Source organism: Ciconia boyciana, chromosome 2 (genome assembly GCF_034638445.1).
Source record: "Ciconia boyciana chromosome 2, ASM3463844v1, whole genome shotgun sequence".
Lineage (NCBI taxonomy): Eukaryota > Metazoa > Chordata > Aves > Ciconiiformes > Ciconiidae > Ciconia > Ciconia boyciana.
The window spans coordinates 124,792,749-124,808,179 of NC_132935.1; positions in this window are offsets into that span (position 1 = coordinate 124,792,749).

Here is a 15,431-nt window from a genome sequence, read left to right on the forward strand (position 1 = left end):
TTCCTCCACCCTATTCACTTCAATCAGATTTGATCTGCATCATTGTCCACACTGGTATTAATATTGTTATGCTGAGAAGTGCTAATGGCCGCCCATAATGTTTAAAGGTCACTGAAGTATAGAGTGAAAATATTCTATAGAAAGACTTAAAGATTGGCCATAACCACACCTAAAAAACATCCTGATGGGGACTAAGTGGATTAACTCTCTCTTTTGTCTAACGCCTGAAGCTTTCAGTGTCCTCTATTATAACAGCTACAGAGGTTAATAGCTAGGCCAAAGCATCTCAAGTCTTGAGGTATATCTTTATTGAAGAGGAAGGGTGAAGCTATGGAAGAGGGTTTGAGCTGTTTTAAGGTTCCACTTAAACCATTGCTGAGAAAAGAGAAAGGTAATTATCCCTCCTCAGTCTTTCCTTTTTATGCTTGGCTTGTGGGTTCACTTCTTACCTTGTACCAACTGTGGGGCTCATCAAACCACTCTGTGAGTTGATTCTTTTTACAGACTTGGCAGAAAATGCATCCAGGAGAAAAGGACAATTGCATTCTGCTGGGTTCGTGAGTTGAATCGGCTCAACTAAGACCCAGCAAGAGTCAGAAACAGTGCAAAGGAGAGGGCAGGATTACATGGCCAGGACTGGTGGAGAAAGGAGTTGTGAGCAACCTCCCAGGGACTGTAGGAAGAGAGAGGTCAGGATTTGGCTTTGGTGTAAGCTTATGTTGACTTAATTTGGTAAACTGTGAAATTGCAGCTTTATCATTCAAAGAGACAAAACTCTCCTTCAGGTTAAATGGTGTTTCCCCAGGCTGTTGGGATGAATGCTTCATTACTGCCTTTCTGTTCCTTCTGAGTGTCCAGAAAGGCCAAGGTCCCTGGGAAAGAATTGCAAAGTCACTCACTGTGTCACAGCTTTAAGAAATGTGGGGTAGTCAGGTAGGAAGAGGTGACTGAGAACATGGTAATGCAGATATCACTTGGGGTGTGTGACCTTTCTTGTGCAGGCTGGTGACCTTGCCATATAGTCATGATCATGCAAATTTAGCTCTGCAGTGAATGACATGCCTCTCAGGATAGGTTTCCTGGGGCTAATTTGGGAACAAGGAGATATGCGTTAACACTTTTTGGCTCAGGGTCTGGAAGACTGTTTCTTCAGGTAAAGTAAGCTTGCTCAAGGAATCCATGAGAATGGGTTGTATTTGTGTCATTTGCTCAGGGAAGTGGGGATTTGGGTATATTTCGTTGATAGTAAACTACGTTAAGAAAAGACCGGCTTTGATGCCTCTGCTTCTTCTCCAAATAAGAACCAAACATTTAGGGTCAAATATAAAAATCTATTCCCACCTGTTAAGGGGGCAAAATCAGCAACGTCAGACAAAAACCTGATGTTGCCAATGCTACCGAACATAATACATACTGCTGTGAGACTTCCCTGTGTAGACCTGAGGCCTCCTAGAGTAAGTACCAAACTTGCTAGCATTTGCAAGATTGGATTGTAAGCAGTCAATACCCCATGGCAGGGAAGGCACTGTATAAGCCGAAAATAAAAAAATAAAAAGGTAAAACTCAAATACATGGACAGGCTAACAGTGCTACTTGGAAGAACCCAAGTTGTGAGCTTAATTCTGCAACACTAGATTTCAAAGGCAATTTTGCAAAAGTGAAAACCACTGAATTTGGTTTATGATATTAACAGATTGTTATTTAAATTCCGTTTTGCTAACCCTCTAACTACCTTTGTTGGTAGGGAAGAATTGCTTCTGATGCAGATATTTTTACTATTTTAGGGAGATCTTCCCTATTTCTTCCTCTTATTATCATTTCTGTTTTCTGAAACTTATATAGCTATAGCTAGGACAAATGTAAATAGAAAATTAATTGACTGGTAAAATATAACTTGTCTGTGAGAAAACGTCTCTTATTGGTGGGAAGAAGCTACAGTTGGAGAAAGCTACAATCCAGTATGTGAGTAGCAGGTTGTGCTATGAAGAGTAATTTGAGAAACTAGAAGGTCATTAGTAAGGACTGGCTGATTGAGATTTGTGCTGGAAACAGTGTTGATAACACAGGGATGTTTTAGTTACTGCTGAGTAGTGCTTACACAGAGTCAAGGCCTTTTCTGCTTCTCACCCCACCCCACCAGCGAGTAGGCTGGGGGTGCACAAGAAGCTGGGAGGGGACACGGCTGGGACAGCTGACCCCAACTGACCAAAGGGATATCCCATACCATATGGCGTCATGCTCAGCATATAAAGCTGGGGGAAGAAGAAGGAAGGGGGGGACGTTCAGAGTGATGGCATTTGTCTTCCCAAGTAACTGTTACATGTGATGGAGCCCTGCTTTCCTGGAGATGGCTGAACACCTGCCTGCTGATGGGAAGTAGTGAATGAATTCCTTGTTTTGCTTTGCTTGCATGCGCGGCTTTTGCTTTACCTATTAAACTGTTCTTATCTCAACCCACGAGTTTTCTCACTTTTTCCCTTCCGATTCTCTCCCCCATTGCACCGGGGAGGAGTGAGCGAGCAGCTGTGTGGTGCTTAGTTGTTGGCTGGGGTTAAACTCCAGCTTATTAATAAGCAAAATGCGCCTTCAATTTGTATTTTGCTCCTGCATGGAAAACTTGCAGAATGCTGTAAGGTTTATAAATTATTACGGCCTCACAATCAGTGTATTATGTTATAGTATCAGGAAACTAATACCAAGAAAACCTTTTATTGAACCAATACTTTAAATTGCTGAAAAAAATCAAAGTAAAAATAAATGGTGCCAGTCTGTCTGGTAAATAAGTGTATTGTATTACCCATACTGAAAATCCCATTGAAGTTTCTACAGAAATGCAGTAGCCTCCTGCTACAGTTGCTCCAAAATCATGGGTAATACAATTAATAAGGCAGGAGTTCCACTTTCTTTTAAACTGAAACATTCTGGTGTCATGTCTGAGCAGAATAACCTTGCTTATGGGATTAAATGGGCTGAATTCCAAGCGGAAAGTTTTCACTCTGTATTTTTTCCAAGAGGGCCTGAAAAGTTTCAGATCAAGTGACTTTGAATGTTTTGTACCACTGTAGATTTCTGTGGCAGAGTCTGATTTTATGACCTCAGCCTACAACTGTAAGAGCATATATAGCTTGCTGCCTTATGACAATACTCATGAGCACATAGTATCTTGGGTTCACTGCTATTTATTAAGAGCAGTGTTACATGGGATAGCAAAACGTTCACTGGAGTGGATCAGTAGGAGCTGGCTCAGTGGTTCCTGTGTCTGCTTTCCACTGTGCTTTCTATGTAATATTCTGACACTTTTGAATGTTTCCATTCCAAATGAGCAATGCTCTGTTCATTTCTTGTACAATCCTGAAAGTCTGTTGCATTTTTCTGTGGATTAGACAAAATCATTGAGCTGCTGAACTCTGAAGGTGGTTCAGGCTTTTCTCAGAGGTGGTTCTGAGTAGGTCAGGTACCTTCCCTGCCTGAGCTCCTGGTGAAAATGTTTGACTTAAATGCCTAAGGCAGGGTCTGGGTCTGCAGAGGGCATTGGGTACAGGGTGTTGAAAAAAAGAACTGACTGCAGCAAAAATCAAGTGGTCAGCACTTCCCAGGGACAGGCCCTTGAGCTGTAGCATTTAAATGCCAAATCAGAGCTTTTTTTCTTGTTGTTTCCACAAAATGAGGTCCAATCCTGCAGCATGAAGCCCAGCACAGAGGCACATCAGGAGGAAGTGTGAAGGAGTTGCATATGGATTCTCTTTGCTAATGCAGGGTCTTGGTGCCTGTTACATACCATTTGTGTATGTCTGCTCTGAACTTGACTTCCTTTTCAGCGCTTGAGCTGAAAGCTTCCAGATCCATCAGGACCCACTTCATCTGTACATAGCGTTTCTCACTGCTGAAGGTGTTCTAGCTTGCTTCATGTTAAATTCTACTCCGTAACATGTTGATAAGAATCTCCAAATTGTGTAGCTGTAGCTGTTCCTAACTTGTAAGAATTACCATGTCACTTAACACAGGACATCCCTATGAGGAAGCTCTCCCCAGTGTGGAGGAACATTTCAGGTTACAGCCTTGAGGGATATGCCTGACTTTTGTAAGCATGCAGCCTCACTTTCCAGCTTCAATGCAGCAACTCCAACAGGGTTTACAGACCTGTTTTCTGGGCTTGCGACTCTAGCACTTCTGATTGCAAATGTAACACTTAAAACATACCCCATTTGATGTAGTAGTGGTTATGGACCATCTGGCATGCTCCTAAACGTGCAAAGGGTGTATATACATGAAGCATAATGACATAGCGTGCAGTCTTTCAGATGCAATCTGGAAAAGGCAAATAAAGGAGTGTGCGTAGGAGGAAGATACAGGTACTCTGGAGGTACAAGTAGGAAAACTTTTCCTGTAGAAGTAGGGTACTGGTTGGAATTGGAGACTTTTCAAAGCCAGGGTGCCTTCTGGCTAGGTAAGAGGCACTGTCACAAAGGACCAGATGTGGCAGTCTGCACACAGAGTAGCACTTACCAGTATAAGGAGTCTCAGTGAATGCTATTTATTCATGCATCCCTATTGAAGTTAATATGAGTAGAATATGTTGAATTTGGCCCTAGGTTAGTAACATAAAATTGTAGCTCTTTAAAATGGATCTGAACAGAGAGGTATGGCTCTGTGAGTTTGTTGGTTTCAGGGGATTTGGGATTTTTGTTTTGGCAAGGTTTTTCTGGGTGTGGGGGATGTTTGGGGGAAGAACAACATGATTATTTTTCTTACGAATCTAATAAGAAAAGAATTAGCCTAGAAGAGGGGAAAAAGAATCTGCTCCCTTCGATGTTATCTAAGATGCTGCCTTATTCCTCTAAGAAATAGAGCTTTCATGTGTTATATTACATAGTAGCCCCCCAAAAAGATGCATATCTTTTGCCTGGGGTGAGCAACTCCTGAGATTTCTGAAGTCAGGCGAGTACATTAACACCTTAGATTTAGGTAGCACACGGCTACAAGCAAATGTCTTTGGATGATAGAAGCAAATCAGACACTGCTTTTTTATGTCACAAGGGATTATTCTATTTTAGTGCTATGCCCTTTGGCTTTACAAATGCACCTGTAGTGCTCCTGTGGTTAGTGCAAAGAATCTTGGTAGAATTAATTTACTATAGTTGTTTTGTCTTTGTGAATAGCCAATGTTAGAACTGGCTATACACAAACAGCTTTTCAAACCTTACGTGTATTGTTTGCAGCAGTTCATAGATGGGGAAGGCTTCTGTTCTTTAATGCTAGCACTGAGTTCAGCAATGTACTTTTCCATTCACAAGAGGTGATTTTTGTGGAAGCAGGAGGAATTTATGGCTGTGTCTGGGCATAAAGAAGATGGGAGATAAATTGCAGGAAATCTAAAGGTGGATCACCAGATACGGATTTCAGCTGTGCCTTTGCGAATCTGAAAAATTCTCATCTGATTTCATGTAATCTGCTGTGGTTTTTTTAATTGGAATAAATGTCTCCGAGAGCTCATGGTGTTTACGTGGCACTGTCAGCATACAGTAGCAAGCTATTAACCATTATCTGGCATTTTGGGAACAGAGATACTGGTCTATCAAATACTGTAGCAAATAATTGTCACTTTGAATCTTTTGAAGAGATGGGGGGGAGCGAAATGTTTGTAATATCGAGGAGGTTTTAATTTTACCAATATCCCCTACAGAGAGGATTTTTAAAAAGACTTTTTTTCCCCAATTTTGATAGTTTTGTGTTTGGTTTTTTGTTTGTTTTTTTTTTTACATGGCATAAAGATAGTAGCATGTGTCCTGATACTAGATGAAGTGTGCTGGAACACTCGCCATGCTTGTTGTAGTCCAAATCTGCTTCACAATAACAGAAGACAAAAATGTAAAAATGAAGAAAAAATAACAGGAAAGAGAGAGGCTGTGACAAATAATAAGACTAGGTGGCTTTATAATATTGCTAATATAGAAAAGCAAGTTCAGCATATGAATTTATTAGATGTTCTCAGTCCTGACAAATTTTAATCTATATCAGCTGCTGAAGTCATAGGTTTTTAGCTGCCTTTTTAATCAGAGTCTTCTAGGAGAAGACTGCATAAAACAGCCTTGTTGGTTTTATTTGTGTTTTTTTTTTTCAGTAGTGTAGGGGTTGGAAAAAGTGGGACAGAGAAAGAAAAGGAGTTACAAGAAAGGTGTTAAGAGCAGGAAAATACGTGGAAGTTTTGTGCTTCAGATGTGTTAGCATTTAGATGAAGGTAGTGGGGAGGTAGGCTGAAGGCCTCGCCTGGTTTGTCAGGTCATCTCTCAGGATCAGTAACGATATGGGTTCCTGTGTGTCAAGGTGGATCATAGGAACATAGTGGTTATATGGCATTAGGCCAAAAGTCTATCTTGTCCAGTATGTTGTCTCTAGAGCACTAATAGCAGAGTATAAGAATAAGATATATTACAGATTGATAGTTCTCCTGAGAGCTTCCAGCAATCAGCTTTAAGGATTTCCTGAGCTAATTCTGGACTGTCATGCTTAACACTTCCTTGATGTGGTTTAATCCTTTAAGCGAACCTCACTCCCCATAGGAACCCCTTAAATTCTGCAGTCCGATGTTGCAATGGTTTGGTTGCAGACTTCCCCACTGGAAATCTCAGCCAATGTTGTTGAGATTTATTCTTTTCAAACCACTTCTATTAATCCTCAGTGCCAAATGAAAAGCACTCCAAAAGTGCAAGTGGGGTTTGCTTATTCTCTTATTATTTGGTTTACCAGGAATGGCCTCCTCTGTGGCTGATTTTAAATATGATTTTAATCTTCTAATTTTTCCCATCCTAAACTTTTTTGCTAAATAGCCTTCATGTCCACCCAGTGCTTGAGTCGAATCAGAACATAAATATAGTTGTATCTAACAGACTTCTCTTACTTTGTTTGTAGAGCTGCAAACCTCAGGTACTTAGGGGTAGTGAGTTAGGACATAAGTGTTTCACCTTTTTGCTATTTGTTATTCATTATTATAAATGTAATTGAAAATATTAAGCAGGGAGCCTAAAGGTAGGTAACTGTGACAGGTATCTTGTGTTAGTGGTAGCCTGATATTTTGGGGTATATTGTGCTTACTACTTGTATCTGAATTAGTGGGCATTTTGAATGCTCTGATCCTTAAGACAGGCCATTTATTTGGAAGCATAAACACACTTGAAGATTTACAAGTGGACAGACACGTTAGTAAGTTTTTAATACCCTTCATCTCAAACTGCCATGGGCTCTCTTCCAGTTGTCCTGTGAGTATCTAGGAGGTTTCTGTTTGCCAGTATAATCTAAGTATTCACATTATTACAAGCACAGAAGGTTTTTCCTTTCAACACCATGAACTGGGATTTAACTTTTTTTTTTTTTTAAAAAAAGCTTATCATACTTTCCCTGACTTCAACTCCCTGGGCATTCAGGTAAACCATAACTGTCAAATTTTATTCAAGTTTGGAACTGGGATAAACTCTGCAAGGTCTGTTTTACCCCAGAGCAATCTGTCTGTGCAAAGTGTACCAGTGCAACACGTCAGCACATGCTGCTGTGTTTGCTACCAGCCTGGATGAGAAGACAAGGGCTCTTAACTCCGGGGAGGAGTTGTTTAAAGCCTGTTTCTGCAGATGAACAGCTTGCTGGGCTGAGCCACTCTGCCCCGATGTGTGTGGCTACAGTGCCCTCTTGTGCGAGTGAGCACTGGTAAACAGCGGCTGATTCAAAAGGTCTCTCCAAAACACCTGGATGCCAGAGAAGGAAGGAAACTGAAGACAAAATCCCCTTCCTGCTGTGGCCTTTTGCAGCTGTGTTTTAGTCACCAGCAATTTGGTTCTGTGATATGATGCAAATATAAGGACAGCCTTTGGGCTTTTACAGCTTAAAATGTGCTTTGTATTCTGCTAGTATTTTGGCATTAGCTGGAAAATGAACACTTACTATTTCTGTTGTGGTGATGCCCACAGGACCTGTTATGGAGAGGAGCTCCTGCTTGTGCTAGGTGCTGTCTCCATACTCAGAGGTAGGGCCCTTGCTGTGCTGTGGAGCTTTAATTGCATAGGAAAAATAAGTAACCAAACCTCGTTATTCTTTTGCAGGAATAAAGACAGAAGTTTCCTCGTCCCCCCACCCCAAACTTGTCAGCTGCACTTCATCTGCCTCTGAAATTAGAGAGATTGAATTAATATGTGTTGATTGGAAAAAAGAAGAAAACTTCAAGGGAAGAAAGGGCACAGTGATCAGAACTAAGTGAGCAGGACAGACCCAGGAGGGTTTTGACACATTATCATTTGAAAATGGCAAAGCAAAAATCTGCTGTGACCACAGTATTTCAAGATTACTGTAAGCCAAGAAAAATACCTGCCTATGCAAATAAGTTTAACCATGACATAGAAAATTCAGGGGATGTGTCCCACTCATTTGATCAAATGCTTTTTGATCATTCTAAAATTATAGCTACCCTTTTGAGGATATAATTCATGACGAAACTGTAGGGAGTGTAAGTGACATCTGAGCAAGAAAATTGTCATTGTATTACCAAGACTTAAAGTGTGTCAGCAAGATAGCCAACATTAAAAAAAGAAAAATCCAAACCTAGTTCCTCAATACAGGCTATTGAACTGTATAAACCTAGAAAAAGGACTTGGCACAGGTTTTTCCAAGTGTTAGGTACTTTGACTTCAGTTGAAGTCCACGGGTAGAGGAAACATGCAGTATCTCTGCAGTCAATGAAAAAGTAGACTGTTTCGTGGTTTGTTTTTTTTTTTTCCTACTGTGCTTTTCTCTGATTAGCATGTAGATTCAGAAACCCATTTTTGTCTCATTTTAAACATTCTATTCTAAACATTTGCTCTTGATGTAATAAACTGTGAGAATTCACCCTAACTTTATTTGATTGACAGTCCGCAGAGGAGGGGCTGGAGAGAGAGATACAAAAATGAGGGGACAGCTGGTAAGGTGCAATGCAAACTGAAGTGAACTGCACAAAAGGAGCAGAGAAACAGCAGAGGAGGGAAAGGATGGTATCCTTACTATCAAATAGCTGCAATGTGCCAGAGGACCTATGTGAAAGTAACTGGGAGAAGAATTTAGCTATTAAAATGCTGTCATCCTGCGCCTGTCTTCCAGTCGTATTGGTGTGTCCCATCGTATTCTCCAGTCTGTCCTTACTGCTTCTTATTGGTCCTTACTGGGCACTAGGCTTGCACCTGTAAATATCACCAGCCCTTAAGCTAGAGCAATGCGAGATTCAGCTGGAGTTGTGGAAACACCACGTCTTCTTGCTTACTGAAGTAGACAATTCTCATAGGTTAGGGCCCTGTGGCAGAAAGGAAGTGAGTGCGCCATAAAACTAGTTCACTCACTGCTTTACTTTGTTTTACTAAAGATAGGCTTTGTTTACTAGCCAAATGCAATACATTAACCCAGTTAATAATTACCTTAAATATCACAAATTTGCCTTAAGTTAGTCTTTTTTTAATCCAAGGATCCTATTAATTAAATGCCAGTGCTACTCAGCAACATGAAGATGTAAAAATGTGTTCATTACATTCTGTACTTACTGGATTGTATTTCTTCCACCTTAAGTACACCAATTATATAAACACAAGATGTTGAGTAAAGCCACTGCCTGCTGAGGGTTGTCCTGAAGACCAGGCTTATTTATTTATGCAGTACAAAGGTGTAAGAGTTGACTTGAGCTCTGATTCTCCTGGGATAGTGCTTAGGCTGCAACACCTTCCTACAGAGTGCGTCACCAGGAGGTTCAACGCTGCAATAAATACATATTTTTTTTGCACATGGATGAGGTGCTTCCACATATTTCCAGCTGCAGTGCTTTCTTATCCAAGCATGTGGTTATAAACTTGCTTATAAGGATTTTTCAGAGGTTTCATAATTTCTGAAGTATTTGCTACTTGGCAGGTGAACTTCCGTATGTCTGAAGTTTTCAGATTTCAAATACAGGATCATCAGTGCCTACATGGCCACATTAATTCTTGGCTGCTGTTGAAATCAGAGCACAGTTGAGTGCAGCAGCTGGAAGCCTTTGCTTTTCACAAAAGCAAAGTGATCAGCTAGGTTGTCCATTTTGCTCTTCATGATAGACAGTGGCTCCAGTTGGAATAAGAAGGAGCTTAGCAGGATCCAGGAGCTCCTGTCCAATGCAGGAGAAAAACACAGACAATCTGTTGGTCCCAGCAAGGTAATGGCTCCATACTTTTACCTAGCTGCCAGGGATGCCATGGACTAAGCTGTTGCTCTGATCACCTTGCAGCTCTGTGAGAATGCAGCTCACAGAGCAGTCAGCTCCAGAGCAGCCCAGCCCTAGCAGGGAGTGAGTGGACACCTTTGCCTATGAAGAAGGCTCATGCCAGCTGATATAAAAGCATAGCTGAATAATGGCACAGCTGCAGGTACTGCTCAGAGAGGAGAGCTATCAGTCCCCAGAAAGTTGCAGAGTCATATACGCACCCTGTAAAACTATGAAGGTGACTAAAAGCATGTTTGATTGCCTTAGATCCATTGATGCTTCAAGTCCCACCTACCCCATCGGAATACCATGTTGGGGGATCACATTTATGGGAAAGTTGTCTCCAAACATGGTTGAACACAGTTTTGCAGGTTCTGGGACACGTGCAGTGATACCATTACACTTTGTGGCTGCAATTTTTCACCTAACCCTGTGTTTGTGCAGGAGCACCTGGGTACAACTATTTCATGGGCTTTTTCATGGCATAAAGCCCATGAAAAAGCAGAGGCTATAATGTAAGTGGGCCTGGACTTCATCTCTTGGCACAAATGTTTTTCAAGCTCATGCCGTTAATAGCTTCTCTTAGCAACATGCCCAGGTTGGACAAGCTGTGATACCCAGGGGTAATAAACCAGAGGATTTAAGAATGAGCCACAAGTTAGCTCTAAGCTGAGAGTGGGTGGCTGCTGGAAGAAGTAGGGCTTTTCTTTTGCAATAAGCGAATGGTACCTACAAACCATATATTTACAAAATGCTCAACATCTGCAGCTTTGCTTGATTTCAGTAGGTCAGGGAGCAAACACTGGTCATTCTCATTTATTTGGACTAGGTGGTCCTTTATTTGCAAGGAGACTGAGTTTTAACAAGGTTATTCTATTTAGATGAAAAATGATGGTTTCACAGCAGACTTAAGGGCCTTAAGGGCCTATTTAATATGCATTGATCTTTGTGTATTTGAATACAGGATACATGCTGGAGCTGTTCAAACAGGTTTTTGCTTTTTCTAAGGCAAAAAATAATTGAGAATAGGCAGAAGTGGGACAAGACAGCAATGGTAGATGTTTTTCACAGTGTATGGAGGGTGAAAATATTAGAGGAAGATGAATATTCCCAGAAGTGTGGTGTACATGTGCAGCTATTGGGGAATTTCATGAGGAAAGGAAGACACAGATATTTTTATCAGGTCAGTGCTTCCTGCAGACTCTTGACTGTACCAGCATTTGCCTTCTTGCATAGACTTGGGTCTATGCAGGATCAGTAACATTCTGTTGGTAGATGAGGTATTTGGACATCGTTCTGTAGCTCTGAATAAAATGGATTATTCGCAGTTTGAAAAATTAGTTCATTGTCATTCACAGAAAGAGATCATATAATATAAAGAAGCGCTGCTTGTGTACAAAAAATATCAAAGGTATCACTTTCAAATTATATTGGGATTCTCTTTTGTATTTACCATTTTCTTGTACTTCCAGCAGAGGGCAGGTTTGTGTCACAAAACCTATTTGCTCAATTTGTGAGACTCCAATGTAAAGTTCACCAGTCATGTTCAATCCTAGTTAGAAAAAAAAGTCTTATTCTGTGGTAATTTTCCTTGAAAGTTACATCAGTTTGGTGGGGTTTTTCTTTTAGAACAAAATAAAAAAACTAGATGGAATCCTATAGGTAACCTTGAAGCTTCCTAAAAATCTAGCCCCCAAACACATTCCTCTTGTTTTCTCAAATTGTTGTGAAATTGCCATTGGTTCATTTCTCCCAGTGCATTTCTTCCCTATTTCTATCATACTGGAATATCTAAGATATTTTCAGCATCGGCTTCATGTGAAGATAACCAAGTGATGCACTTACTGTTGCAGAGACATGAAAAGGTGGTGTTCTGTTAAAGTTAGGTAGCATAAAATACTGTTGTACTAGCAACACACAAATATGATGAAGGCCTGGAGGCTAAAAATGGTAAAAATTTTATAATCCTGGCATGCAAAACACTGAGGAAAAAATCAGGTGGTTACATCATGGTAACAAGCCCCAGCAGGGTTAACCACATACCCATGTTTGTGTAATTCTTCTCATGCCATTTTGGTTTCAAAGTGACATGTTGTGGCAGTGCCAGAATGGGACATTCTGAAGTAAAGGAGGCGAATGCTTTTCTAATTCATGTGTCATCCCCAGGAATCCTGTTCTTTCTGCTGCAACTACTTCACCTCGTGTTGCTTATGTGTGAATCAACAGGACAGTTTGAACTCATCAGTGGTTGCACCAGCTTTTACTTCTGATTCCTTAGTGTCTCAATGATGCTTAATTTGTCTTCCATGTGGTTTTGAGCCTTAGATTGTACTTTTTTTTTCAGTTGTCTCTTTGCATCCTGTGCCCCCCAATGACACTATGATGAAAATACACATATTTTGCAGGCATTTATACCCATTAGCCAGTGTTGCTGTTCACTTTACTATCTACTGTACAAAGGCACGCTAACGCTCTTAAAAAAAAATTTTCATTGCTTTCATGCACTGTGTTTTAGATTTGTGTAATTTTGAAAAGTACGGACTAATACAATAGTGCTGTACTCATCATTATAACCTAATGTTTTGACAATCACTGTGAAATATCACAAGTATAGTCTACTGCCAACAAACTGTGCACCACTGTGTTAGGAGCTTTTATTTGACAATGTTACCCAGGATAGTGCCTCTTCCTCACCTTCAAGCTGGTTTTGTAGTTTCACATTGTCTGTTCTTAAGGGGATGGCAGTGTTTTCCTTTGCATTTTGAAATCAGCTCTCACTCCCCCCAGTCTAAACATTACTATTAAGTTTACTGTCTGGATGATTCAGTAGTATCTAAAGAGAGAGTGAACTTCATCAAGTCAGGAAGCATAGCCTTCAGTTAACTGGTGAAATGTTAACGAGGACTCTTAACAGCCTCCAGCATATAACTGGCGTGGCCAATACTGAACCCAGGTCTCCAGAGGTGGAAGACTAGAAAAACTGGCCCTGGGGGCAGATACCTTTTCTAACTCCCATCACATTTCTAATAGTTACTAGGGCAGAATAATGTTTCATGACCTTTGGGTTGTCCCATTACCACAACATAATCTAGCTGTGCAAGCTTTGCAAAGGTCACTGTAAAAATAAAAATATTTCCTGCTGTGATCCATACCCTCAAACACAAAGAAAAAGAAATATCTTAATAAACGTAGTGACATTTGCACTATAGGGCACAGTGCAAAGATCATGAACCATTATTCTGCACTAGTAATAATGTCACCATTTTATTCTTGCCCAGTGGTTACTGTATGACATTTGTGCTCACAGGGAAATTCCTGTGAATATCAGTAACTTAAAATACATTGCCTCGAGGTCCTGTTGTTCTCCCATTGAAGTCAGTGGAAGCTTTGCCATTTGCTTACCAGTAACAGGGAATAGGACTGACCCAGCATTTCTCATGATCAAAATTGAGATAGTTTTAAACTGGGTTTGGTGGGGTTTTTTTCCCCATTAAAAAGTATTTGTTCATTGGACCCCTGATGAAACATGTTTCTTAAAAGATTATGACAGATCATTTTATTATATCCATGAGAATTGCCTCAACTGTATTTGTAGAAGACAGATTATATGATCAGTCTTTTTTTGAAAAAAATGTAAGTCCTAATACTCCTCGGTACTCGTGCAATGATTTATGACTTGGGAGACAGATGTTACCTAATATTTCTTCACTACATTCTTATGTGATAGGTAAATAACTGTTCCCTCTATTCTCAAACAGAGAAATAGATTAATTCAGCATTTTCTGAGTGAGATGATTGGAATGATAGGACCGAATCTACAGAATTCTTAAAAATAATGGTAATGAAGGCCTGAATTTCGCAGGTGTGGAAGTTCCTGGTCTTGTCCAATAGACTGGTTCTTACACTAGTTATTTGCAAATGCCCTGGAGCAGATTTTTTTTTTTAAAAGCTAAAGTATGTCGGCCTTGATCTATCTCTGTGAGACTATGACTGAGCTCTTGAAAGGAGGCGGTGGAGGTTTTGTATGCAACTGTAATCCATGTTGGCATTGGCCCTGTCTAGAAACGCACCTTAGCAATCAATATGTTTAATGTACCTCTGATAATATTTACAAGTCTGAGAACTCCTCCACCCTTCCTCGTGTGTTAAGGAGAAGACTATCTGAAGGAAAGAAAGCATTTGAAAGGTCAGTCAATGGTAGGATCGCTTTATTCATTGTTTTGAATAAGATGGTGCCTGCCTCTAGTCTGGCCCCACTGTGGGGGAGATAAATGTTTCCTTCCCCAGCCTCAGTATGTGTCTGGATCAGAGCAAAATACACCACTAGTTCTGAGGGAAGTGCATAGGCTGTTACTTCTCAAGAGCTTGTGGTGAGTAAAATTGTCCCTAGCTGCAGGGGATGGTTCATATTTACAATTTGAGGAAGAAGGCAGCATTGTTATCATCCAGTGTGCTGCCTCGTGATTTATTTTCAAACATGTGCCGCAGCCAGGCTTGTGATGGGGGAAGGTTTCTGGTGCAGTGTGTTGTGCAGGTAGAAGAGGGGCCCATGTTGATCAGGTGCATCTAGTATTGGCACTTAGTTGAACATGGGAACTCAGTAGGTGGGATCTGGTGGCAAAAGAGCTGTAGCCTGTTTGACTCTGTGATTGACTCTACTCACCTCAGCTGTCACAGCAGCCTGTGGCTCTGTCTTGAACATGAAGTTTAACCCTGGCTTCAGCCAAATGTGAAGTGGGAACCACTCATGTGAGCCAGTGTGTCCAGTGCATGAGACGAGCAAATTCAGTAGTACAGGCCTAACATTCAAGGTGTGCTCCAGAGAGCTGGGGGAAAGACAGGGTCCGCTTCTCAAAGGGCTAGCCACTAAACAGCACAGTCTGATCCTATGCTTATTTTCCTGCACCTCATCCAGGCCAGGACAGCAGACAGGCTTGCATAGTCTGTAGCAGCTGAGTACAATTTTTCCTGCGGGTGGTAGTATTCAGAAAGTGTCCCGCCTTGCTTCTTTCAGATTGCTATCACCCTCCCCTGATGGGATTAGGAGCCTGGCTTCACAGGCGTTGCCTGATCCAGCTGGCTTTCACAGGGATGAGGTGGGTAGGGGTGAGAAAACAGGATGGGTAATGACTTTGTAGCTGTGCTAGTAATCCTTGCTTGGGGGAGGGGAGTGAGGGGAAGACATGGG